Raw genomic sequence first — 11,190 nt, forward strand, 5'->3', positions numbered from 1 at the left:
GAGACATTTTTTTTTTAAACATGCAGGGCTTGACATTAACCTGTTTATCCACTTGTCCTTCATACAAGGAGGTGAATGAAAATGTGATGCAATAAATCACTTTACAAAATATAATGCATTATTATTCCCATACCATTATTACAGAGAATCAGACAAATTATGCTTCCCTCTGCCTATTGGCTACTTAGCGTATTCAAGCCTAAATATACAACACTTCCCCTTTAAGACAAAAAAAAAGATGTCTGGAAATGTACACACTGTGCTCTTGTAGGAAGCAATCACTCCCCTATTTCTGACTACAAATGATCTATAACAACTGGGCTAATTACTAACTAGCAAAGGATATTAACAAAATTTGCACATGCAACTTTTTTTCTTCTAAAATCAAGCACAGCTACTCACGTTCACAGCTGTAAACACAGACCAGTTAAAAGTAAATTGCACACATCCATATATGGCAATAGTCTATTGGCATATAAGCCTGCTGCAACTCTGTTAATGCTGCACCGGTCTGTGTAGTGTAGGGGCTGAGTCGTGCACAAAAGGAGTACCATAGAATCCTACTCTGGTGCCTTCTGCCTACAACAAAATCTCTTGCATAGTTTGTTTTGGTATGTTGCATTTAAAGTGGCTAATATTGCGTCGATTTGATCACAATTGCCACGGTAAAAGGAAATGTTGATGGTGTTAACAGGGAAAACTCTAGAAAGTTGAGAGAAGTTCAATCTTGTGGCTCTCTCAGTGGACTGGTATTTATTCTGGGGTCTACTGCTACCAACATTCAGTTGTTGCACCAATCACATGATTTGGTCCCACTTTTTATAATTGATAATGACCTGGCCTGTGTCCCATAATGAGCCTGCCTTTAATCAGGGGACACCACCCGTTTTTATTACAACACACCTGTCATAGTTGTTTTCTTTACTAAAGTAGAGGTTTATTATTATTGCTAAAGGTACAGCATAGGAGTATTTATAACTTTTTTAGCAAGAGATTACCTAAGAAAGTAGCAGAAATATACAGAAAGTAGTTTTGAATGCATTTTATTGAAGGAAAACAATAACAGTCAAACAATTTTGGCAACATAGTGATATATTCTTATATACTGTACAATTAGTAAACAACAATAAATACAATAAGATAGATACAAAACAAAAACTTGAAGAACATAAATCAATCACCTCTAATTAGCACATGCAGGACAGTATGCAAGTGTGTGTGCATGGACATTGCAGATGTATTTCTCACATGTGCATCACATAGTATTTGTTTTACAGTCCTTCTTTGGGGGGGGGGGGGGGAGAGAATTGGCATCTCCTCTTCTTGCCTTCCCCAGCTGCAGCCTCAGGTGTTTCAGAACAAGATTCATCCCCCTGAACAGCTTTCACAAGCACTGCAGAGGCTGCTGTACGTACGGGGGAGGCGCTCCCTTCTTTGAATGTGTGGTGTTACAAGTGCCTTTCCCATCTGCTCCGGAAACACCCTCCTCTTGTTCCGCTTATCAGGCATCCAGGTAGGGTTGATCTTTTTCCATATCACAAAGGCATTGTAACATCAATGATGTTATGGAAGATGACCAGGGGCCAGTCATCCTCCTGCAGCTGTAAGTTCCAATTACCTTGTCCAGGTTGTCCACGCCTCCTATGTTGTGGTTGTAGTCCAGGATGATGGCTGGCTTCATTTCCTCACGATCACTGATCTCAGCCGTTTTGTGCAGTGCTCAGGAGGACCACATTCTTGTTCCTCTTCGGGAGGTAAGAAACTAGAGTGGTGGTGGGGGTGAAGGCAAACTTTGATGAGAAGGCCTCTCTCCCCCTTGTTGCGAGGAGTGCAGGGGAAGCTCAGGTTAGTTCTTTCCAATTGTGCCAACCATGGTGATCTTCCTCTTCAAGAGCTTCTGGCTGAGTTCAATCAGTAACACACAATCTCAATTTCTCATTGTGTGTGTGTGAATGATTTTATAACTGCCGGGTCAAAAATGACCCTAAGACAATCTTTGCACCCTGGTGGTGTACAGCTTTCTACCCTGGTGGTGTACAGCTTTCTACCCTGGTGGTGTACAGCTTTCTACCCTGGTGGTGTACAGCTTTCTACCCTGGTGGTGTACAGCTTTCTACCCTGGTGGTGTACAGCTTTCTACCCTGGTGGTGTACAGCTTTCTACCCTGATGGTGTACAGCTTTCTACCCTGGTGGTGTACAGCTTTCATGGAAATATGAACCAAGGCGATGTTTCACTTTTTCTAATGTTGGGGTCACTCTAGGAAAAGTCATCCAATTTCAAGTTGATCATTTAGGGGGTTTTCTCTGCTGTTAAACATAGTGGCGGGTCATTTTTGACCCTTAAGACAACACAAGGGGTTAAATCAGCATGCCCTTGTGCCCGAGTAAAGATGTGTCAGGGAAGCGAATGACACGTGCATCATTTCAATAGCAGGTGATTTGATCTTTCATTTGTGGGCTGGGCAAGTAGCCCCAATGCAGGGTTTATACAGACATTGACAAGACCATTTTAAAAGGACCTTTTCAAGCATTTAACTGTAATTTTCAAAGACCTACATTTGATGTTTAATCGTTTTAATAGCCGACAGAAAAAAAAATATGAAACAAATAAACATTACCACATTCTAAATGTCAGAATAACATGGGCATTGCCTGACTAAATAGACAGCATACTGCTGTAAAATAGGGACCGTGTAGCAGTCATAAGGACAAAGATTTTGCAGTAATCAGGCAGATAGAGGTGGAAATTAATATTGGATTTATTTACACAGCGCTGGTGATGACATGATAAATGTACAATTCAATTATATTTACAAACTTCTGACTTTAAAATGTGAGCATTCAAAACAAAAAGGGCCTCTTCTCAGGTAAAACCTATCCTAACCATACAAGGCACAGGTAGAGACTCCTAGGCTTAAATGCAGCCTCCCCATTGAGTTACCATACGTGAACATCCCAAACATTTGGCCATACCTATTCTTGGCGCACAGGCCAGGTATATCTATGCATGCGCGTTCACACATTAAACATTATGGACAAACCAGACACATGCTCTCCAAACAAAGGAAGTGACGCAATCGAGATTGCACCGTTTATTTTTACCTAACTAGGCAAGTCAGTAGAGAACAAATTCTTATTTACAATGACAGCCTACCCCAGCCAAACCCTAACACGGACGACTCTGGGCCAATTGTGCGCCGCCCTATGGGACTCCCAATCACGGCCGGTTGTGATACAGCCTGGAATCTAACCTGGGTCTGTAGTGACGCCTCTAGCACTGAGATGCAGTGCCTTAGACAACTGCACCACTCAGAGCCCATATAAATAAACAAGAAAACAAAGACGGCACTGTCCAAATGTTTCAACACTCATGAGATCCCAAAATGAGTAGTGAACATATTTGAATTCATCAAAACTGTAGTTCCAGTTCTTAAGAATGGGGGAGCGGAGGTAGGAGTCAATTCATTCAGGTAATTCATGCTTTGGTCTGCATGCCAGTGTTAGTTCCTGTTGGATGGGGTTGGGAAGGGATGGAATGGCATCAGAGAGAAGTCAATGGCCAGGGAAAGCTCCACACAGCCAGTCCAGGTCACATGGTCAGAATGGTATAAAAAGGCAGTCCTGACTGTGGTTGGGAAAGAAGGCCTTTGACAGCTGTGCCAAGAAAGTGTGCCTTCATTGAGGCAGAATGCTTTAGTGCAAATGGATTGGGTTGAACTAAGGCAGGGGATCTGCCATTGAACTGCCATTGAACTGGATTGAACTGGATTGAAGTTGTAAGAAGGTTTCCCTGTTGGCTCTAACATGAGTTGGAAAAATGTACCCATACAGTATTACCATTTGCACCTGCTATCAGTTCAAGTAAAACAGTCCTTGGTTAAGGTTGTATTATTCCAATGGAAGTTTATGAATTGTTCTGGATGAGGAAAGAGCATCTTCTACTCCATCTTGTGGTCAGTTACACACACACTTCCAATGTAGCTCTGCAATGTCTTCTGCAACACATGCTATTGAAGTTGACATTTACAATGATTAGGTAAGGGTTAGGGCAGGGATGTCCCAAGGATTCAACCAACACTTTATACCACTTTCAGCACCACTCAACAACCAACTGTTTCAAAGCTGCACATTCTTTCTGCCAGGCAGAGACTATCTATGGCAGGGTTCCCTAAATGGTGGCCCACAGATCAGTCAACAAATTATTTGTAATTATGTTCAGGTCCCCATCCATCTACTCAAGAAAAATATCGTCCTGTGGGTGAATCTAGTTGATGATCCCTGATATACAGGCTGTGTGTGCAGCGCACGTGTGAATAATAATCTACATAACCAACAAACAGCTTCGGTAATCCATCTGTAATTTAACAAATTAAATAGGTTGATTAAAAATATAATTATTACAAACATTATTTAATTTTTTAACTGGCACTGACAGGGATGATCGTCTGGCCTGGAGTGTTTAGCTTAACTGTGCAGCCCTGTACGTGGAACCCTGACCCACGCACCGACAGGGGCATTCCCGTGCTAATGTTGCTTCTTCATTAAATTGGTTTAAGTTTGTATCGAGCCCTGGTTGATCATGCACCAGAACTGCTGGTTGCTGAAAAATAACATTGCTTTGTACAGTAATACAATATTGGTCTTTCCAGAACATACAGTAATTCCTGAAAAAACAGAAGCTTTGTGCAGAAATGTACATTTCCAAGCATGAAGTTATTGTTAACAACAAAGTATGAAACCACAGCAGCCTGATGCAATAATGTCAACATATGTCCATCCAGTGTAATCTCTGGTTGAACTGGTAAAATAGAATGGAATGCAATAGTCAATAATAAATAGTACTGTTAGGAGATTTGGAGAGACCGGGTAAGTCAATTACTAAACTACTAATACTCTTAGTAAAAGTATTTATCTTCAACACGCAATCTGTAGATTTTATGCGATTAGATAGATTGAAATTGTACATTAAACATCATAGCATAGTTGAAAGATATGTGTTGTGTAGAAACATGAAGTGGGTGGCCAGCAGAGATAGATGGGATGGGCTGAGGGAAGCTGAGGTTTGGTATGTGGAATTGGAGACAAGTGGGAGTGAAGTTGCTGCATGAGAGAGAGAAAAAAAAGTCAATAAAACATAGTAAAAGTAGAATGACACTAAGTGGCAGTGTTTTTACAACTAATTCCAGTTTGCCTGAGGATGATGCCGTGCAGGTGTTTGTACACATGCATATACACACTCTCATTCAAACAAACACATACAAGAACACACACATACATGTAATAGTGCCAGACATGCACACAAACATAAAGTAAGCATTGCTGTTCTGATTTCAGTTGTCCTTGATATCCTGTGTTTTAAATGTATTATTATTTTTATTTTTTAAAATGTGCATTGTTGTTTGCTGTTTCTTCTGTCTTTTTTCTCGTTAGTTCATTCTCTTGGTTGTTGGTGCAGTCGGAGGGTTCTTGGGGATAGGGAATGGAATTAATTGTATCTATTTATTCTTTCAGGGGGGGGGGGGGACTGTGGGAGGGGTCTCGAATGGTTGAGGGACAGCTATTGGGGAACTGTGGGGGGGATCTTGGAGGGTTCGGGTTTCACAAGATTGTGATCATGAAACTTACATATTTTATATCACTATCATGCACCCTCACACATAAGGATGGCTCTGCTCTGTTGCGGAAAGACTGATACATGTTTGATGGTGTCTTGATGCTGTAGTGTTTGTCCTTCATGTTCTAATACTTTAATGTTACCCCTTCCTTGTGTTTCTTGTAATAAATAATAATTTAAAAAAATAGTCAATAATGTCAGGAGGTAGGCCTACCTGCCACCTGGAGGTCAGGTATGGCATCTTTCAGTGATTTAGGCTACCACAAACAGAGTTACAGATGCAAGTAAATGTTTCACACTAGTTTGATCAACCAGGATGATATAAACATTTTGCAAGAAGCTTCTCAGAACAAACACACACTTGCATTTAGGCTACTTTATCCCATCATACCGGAGGTAGAATATGCAATAGTGCAACATTAACCATAGCAGATAAATAAGTTAGAGCCTGTGATTCATGTCTGTTCAGGGGAGACCAGGGGCAATTGTAACCAGAGGCAAATGAAACACCTTGAATTTCTACAAACCGATACAAGCTAGAGTGATGAAACTCACTCAGTACGCCCATTTTGGTCCTATCCCTGCTTGAAAAGTGTCTCACTATCTGCATGTTTTATGGGCAAATGTTTGCTCTTTTGGGGGGGGGCGACTATGTCATTGTACTGTCCTGAGCATTAACGTCTATATGTTGGATAACATGAATGACATGACTATTGTTGTCTCTTGCTAGGCACGTGAGGTTGTCAAGACTGCTAGGGTTGGAGCAATTGTAGCGCAGTATTAAAATTATCCTGAGCCAAGCAGCTGAATTATGAAAACAAGTGATTTTAACCTGAAGATGGTATGAATTCTACAAAAAAAATATTTAAATAGCCTTGCTGTCCTGTAGAGCAATGGTTTCCCAACCTTATTCAGTTAATGTAACACCAAGTACATTTTGCTCTGTTCAGAGTGCCACTGAAGTACCTACCCCCTTATGTATATTTTACCAGTAGGCCTATGATCTCATGAGTCTTCTCAAGTACCCCCTGTGGATGGGCCAAGTACTCCCAGAGGTGGAAAGCCAAATAAGTTGCAAACAATATATTCTGGGCACCATCAGACTACTCAAGATGTTTTGAGAGGAACAAAATGTTCATGCCGAAACAGGGGTGTAACTGTAAATATTGGTTATGTAAAGAAATGGCTATATACGATGATGATGATGAATGATATGTAGCCTAGGAAGCCAATAATGGGTGCTCGATATGCACTAGGCTAGATATGCACATTGGCTGCCTAGGCTAGATAATTTGCTAATTCATAAACGTTAATGATATACAGTGCATGACACAAGTAATATTTCCAACAATTGTTTACAGACAGGCAATTTTGCATAAAATTCACTGTGTCACAATTCCAGTGGGTCAGAAGTTTACATACACTAAGTTGACTGTGCCTTTAAACAGCCGGGAAAATTCCAGAAAATTATGTCATGGCTTTAGAAGCTTGGAGATGTACCTGTGGATGTATTTCAAGGCCTACCTTCAAACTCAGTGCCTCTTTGCTTGACATCATGGGAAAATCTAAAAAAGAAAATCAGCCAAGACCTCAGAATTTTTTTTTTTTTTAAACCTCCAGAAGTCTGGTTCATCCTTGGTAGCAATTTCCAAACGCCTGAAGGTACCACATTCATCTGTACAAACAATAGTACGCAAGTATAAACACCATGGGACCACGCAGCCGTCATACCGCTCAGGAAGGAGACGCATTCTGTCTCCTAGAGATTAACGTACTTAGGTGCGAAAGGTGCAAATCAATCCCAGAACAACAGCAAAGGACCCTGTGAAGATGCTGGAGGAATATCCACAGTAAAACGAGTCCTATATCAACATAACCTGAAAGGCCGCTCAGCAAGGAAGAAGCCACTGCTCCAAAACTGCCTTAAAAAAGCCAGACTACCGTTTCCAACTGCACATGGGGACAAAGATTGTACTTTTTGGAGAAATGCCCTCTGGTCTGATGAAACAAAAATAGAACTGTTTGGCCATAATCACCATCGTTATGTTTGGAGGAAAAAGGGGAGGCTTGCAAGCCGAAAAACACCATCCCAACCGTGAAGCACAGGGGTGGCAGCATCATGTTGTGGGGGTGCTTTAATGCAGTAGTAACTGGTGCACTTCACAAAATAGATGGCATCATGAGGTGGGAAAATTGTGGATATATTTAAGCAACATCAAGACATCAGTCAGGAAGTTAAAGCTTGGTCGCAAATGGGTCCTCCAAATGGACAATGAACCAAGCATACTTCCAAAGTTGTGGCAAAATGGCTAAAGGAAAACACAAAGCCCTGACCTCAATCCTATAGAAAATGTGTGTGCAGAACTGAAAAGGCGTGTGTGAGCAAGGAGGCCTACAAACCTGACTCAGTTACACCAGCTGTCAGGAGGAATGGGCCAAAATTCAAGCAACTTAATATGGAAAGCTACCTGAAACATTTGACCCAATTTAAACAATTTAAAGGCAATGCTACCAAATACTAATTGAGTGCATGTAAACTTCTGACCCACTGGGTATGTAATTAAATAAATAAAAGCTTAAATAAAATCACTATTATTCTGACATTTCACATTCTTAAAATAAAGTGGTGATCCTAACTGACCTAAAACGGGGAATTTTTACTAGGATTAAATGTCAGGAATTGTGAAACTGAGATTAAATGTATTTGGCTAAGGTGTATGTGAACTTCTGACTTCAACAGCATAAATTAAGTGAGTTTATTTTTTCAGTTTATCAGGGGGTGCTGCAGCACCCTCAACACCCCTACTTCAAGCAGCTATGGATGGAAGTGTCTTACATAAGAAAATTACTGGCCTAATTCAAGTGGGCTCCGGGCAATAGAGTAACACACACAAAATCACAATTGCCTCTGGTCTCCCCAAAATGATTAATTTCTGAACGTTCTGTAACGTTGCGCACTCTAGAACAGACACTGAGGCGTGGTCACTTTGCTTGTTGCTCCGCTGTCATTGCGTTAATTCTAGCAACCTAAACCTCCATAAAATTCATCCATAAAATAAGTATGGTATGATATGTGGATGTAATCGAAATGAATGGCTATTTCTGGCTAACATTTATTGGCCACCAACATTAATAAGCAAAGTAGGTTCATGCCATTTCAACATATGTTGAATATTTTGAGATAAATAGGCGAATCATCCCCAAACGACGCAGTCATGTAACGTATTACCTTGACATATGTGATAGGCTAGTTTTCAATGGTTTCCTTTTACTGGTCCTGGAGATAAAATCACACCGTTTCAACGTTCGTGTAGCATTAATATCAGAGTAGGCTACTTCTTCCTGGTTTATAAAGATTAACGTCAATAGAAAACATTGCGCAATCAACTCATTGGCCAGTGTTCATAGTCACGCCTGCTATCTTCCTTACCATTGGTGAAAAGACACATTGGGCCTATTCAACCAATCGTTGTTTTTGCGTCTGTAGTGCAGTTTTTTTCTACCTTATGCTTTAAACGTATTATTAGGCACATATTTCAATAGGCTATAGCAATTCGTCAATGGACTGAACACTAAACATAGCGGTCTGGTCATTGTGCTTGTAGACAGTCAATACATTGGATATCTCCTGTCAGATTGAAGTACGGTGTTACGACATTCTGCTGCCCATAGTAGGTTTAATAAAACGTTATGGTTTTCTTTCACTAAAGCAGAAAAAACGAAAAGGCTTTTAGAGATTAAGTGAGTTGAAAATGGGTCTGGGCACTGTTGAAGCAGCTAAGAATAGTGGGTTGTAGGGTTGATCTGACGGTGTGAAATATGCCGATGTATTGGGAGTATCCCTGCAACTCCAGGGGAGGTTAGATTCCGAAGCGTCGTCCAGAGTGTGTTCCCGAAAACAACCATCCTAGAGTGTCTGTGTGGGCGGTATTCTAGCCTACTCATCCTCATAAGGAGGTACCGAAACACTCCTCATGGATCCTATTAATCAGGTGTGTTCAACAGTGGAGAAAAAAGTACCCAATTGTCATACTTGAGTGAAGATTCATTAATAGAAAATTACTCAAGTAAAAGTCACCCAGTAAAATACTACTTGTGAAAAAGTCTAAAAGTATATGGTTTTACATATACTCAGGTATCAAAAGCAAATGTAATGGCTAAAATATACTTAAGTATCCAAAGTAAAAGTAATTTCAAATTCCTTATATTAAACAATGAGACGGCACAATTTAAAAAAAATGGAAAGCCAGGGCACGCTCCAACACTAAGACATAATTTACAAGCGAAGCATACAATACAAATTGTATGTTAAATAATATTAACACACATAACAGTAGAAGGACTCTCCCACACTGCTGAGAGTGACGGAGGTGGGAAAGGTATAAAACCATTACAGCACTCTCTTTACGTATGCACATGCACACAACACACACGCACTAATGAGATCTTACTTTGGGCTGCATCCTGTCCTGTGATAAACTGTGCGTACCCTCTGGCCTGGTTGGCCCCCTCAGAGATGAGAGCAGTGCTGGCCCCCTCCCCGACCCCAAAGGAGAAACACCTGACACGGACACACCCAGGAAACACTATTATTGTTGTTAGTTGTAATCAAACACCAAAATTAGGCTATCAACCAAATCCCGATCACTTCTACCATTTTCTTGTGCTTGTGGGCAGACTGAATTAAAACACATAACTGTCGGGGAGAGTTGGGTAATTTGAGCTACATTTTTATTTATTTTATTTCACCTTTATTTAACCAGGTAGGCTAGTTGAGAACACCTTTATTTAACCAGGTAGGCTAGTTGAGAACAAGTTCTCATTTACAACTGCGACCTGGCCAAGATAAAGCAAAGCAGTGTGACACATACAACACAAAGTTACACATGGAATAAACAAACATACAGTCAATAATAAAATAGAATACAGTGTGTGCAAATGAGATAGGATAAGGGAGGTAAGGCAATAAATAGTTCATAGTGGCAAAATAATTACAAAATAGCCATTAAACACTGGAGTGATAGATGTGCAGAAAATGAGTGTGCAAGTAGAGATACTGGGGTGCAAATGAGAAAAATAGATAACAATATGGGGATGAGGTAGTTGGATGTGCTGTTTACAGATGGCCTATGTACAGGTGCAGTGATCTGTGAGCTGCTCTGACAGCTGGTGCTTAAAGTTAGTGAGGGAGATATGAGTCTCCAGATTTTTGCAGTTTGTTCCAGTCATTGGCAGCAGAGAACTGGAATGAAAGGCAGCCAAATGAGGAATTGGCTTTGGGGGTGACCAGTGAAATATACCTGCTGGAGCGTGTGCTACGGGTGGGTTATGCTATGGTGACCAGTGAGCTGAGAAAAGGCGGGGCTTTGCTTAGCAAAGACTTATAGATGACCTGGAGCCAGTGGGTTTGGCGACGAATATTAAGCGAGGGCCAGCCGACGAGAGCATACAGGTCGCAGTGGTGGGTAGTATATGGGGCTTTGGTGACAAAACAGATGGCACTGTGATAGACTGCATCCAATTTGCTGAGTAGAGTAATGGAAGCTATTTTGTACATGACATCGCCGAAGTTGAG

The 11,190-nt window shown here is 40.9% G+C and overlaps 1 protein-coding gene across 4 annotated transcripts in view; it reads right to left on the bottom strand.

Moving 5' to 3' along the window:
* Window positions 1–8,996, bottom strand: part of LOC110507989 (von Willebrand factor A domain-containing protein 5A) — a 30,664-nt gene extending 21,668 nt beyond the window's left edge. For 3 of the 4 annotated variants that reach the window (XM_036964765.1, XM_036964764.1, XM_036964766.1), the window contains exon 1: window positions 8,845–8,996. The gene's annotated coding sequence lies outside the window, so the exon portion shown is untranslated. The remainder of the gene's footprint in view (window positions 1–8,844) is intronic. The other variant, XM_036964763.1, reaches the window with a different exon arrangement.
* Window positions 8,997–11,190: the final 2,194 nt, after the last annotated feature.

This window comes from Oncorhynchus mykiss, chromosome 27, assembly GCF_013265735.2.
Source record: "Oncorhynchus mykiss isolate Arlee chromosome 27, USDA_OmykA_1.1, whole genome shotgun sequence".
In the NCBI taxonomy this organism is placed as follows: domain Eukaryota; kingdom Metazoa; phylum Chordata; class Actinopteri; order Salmoniformes; family Salmonidae; genus Oncorhynchus; species Oncorhynchus mykiss.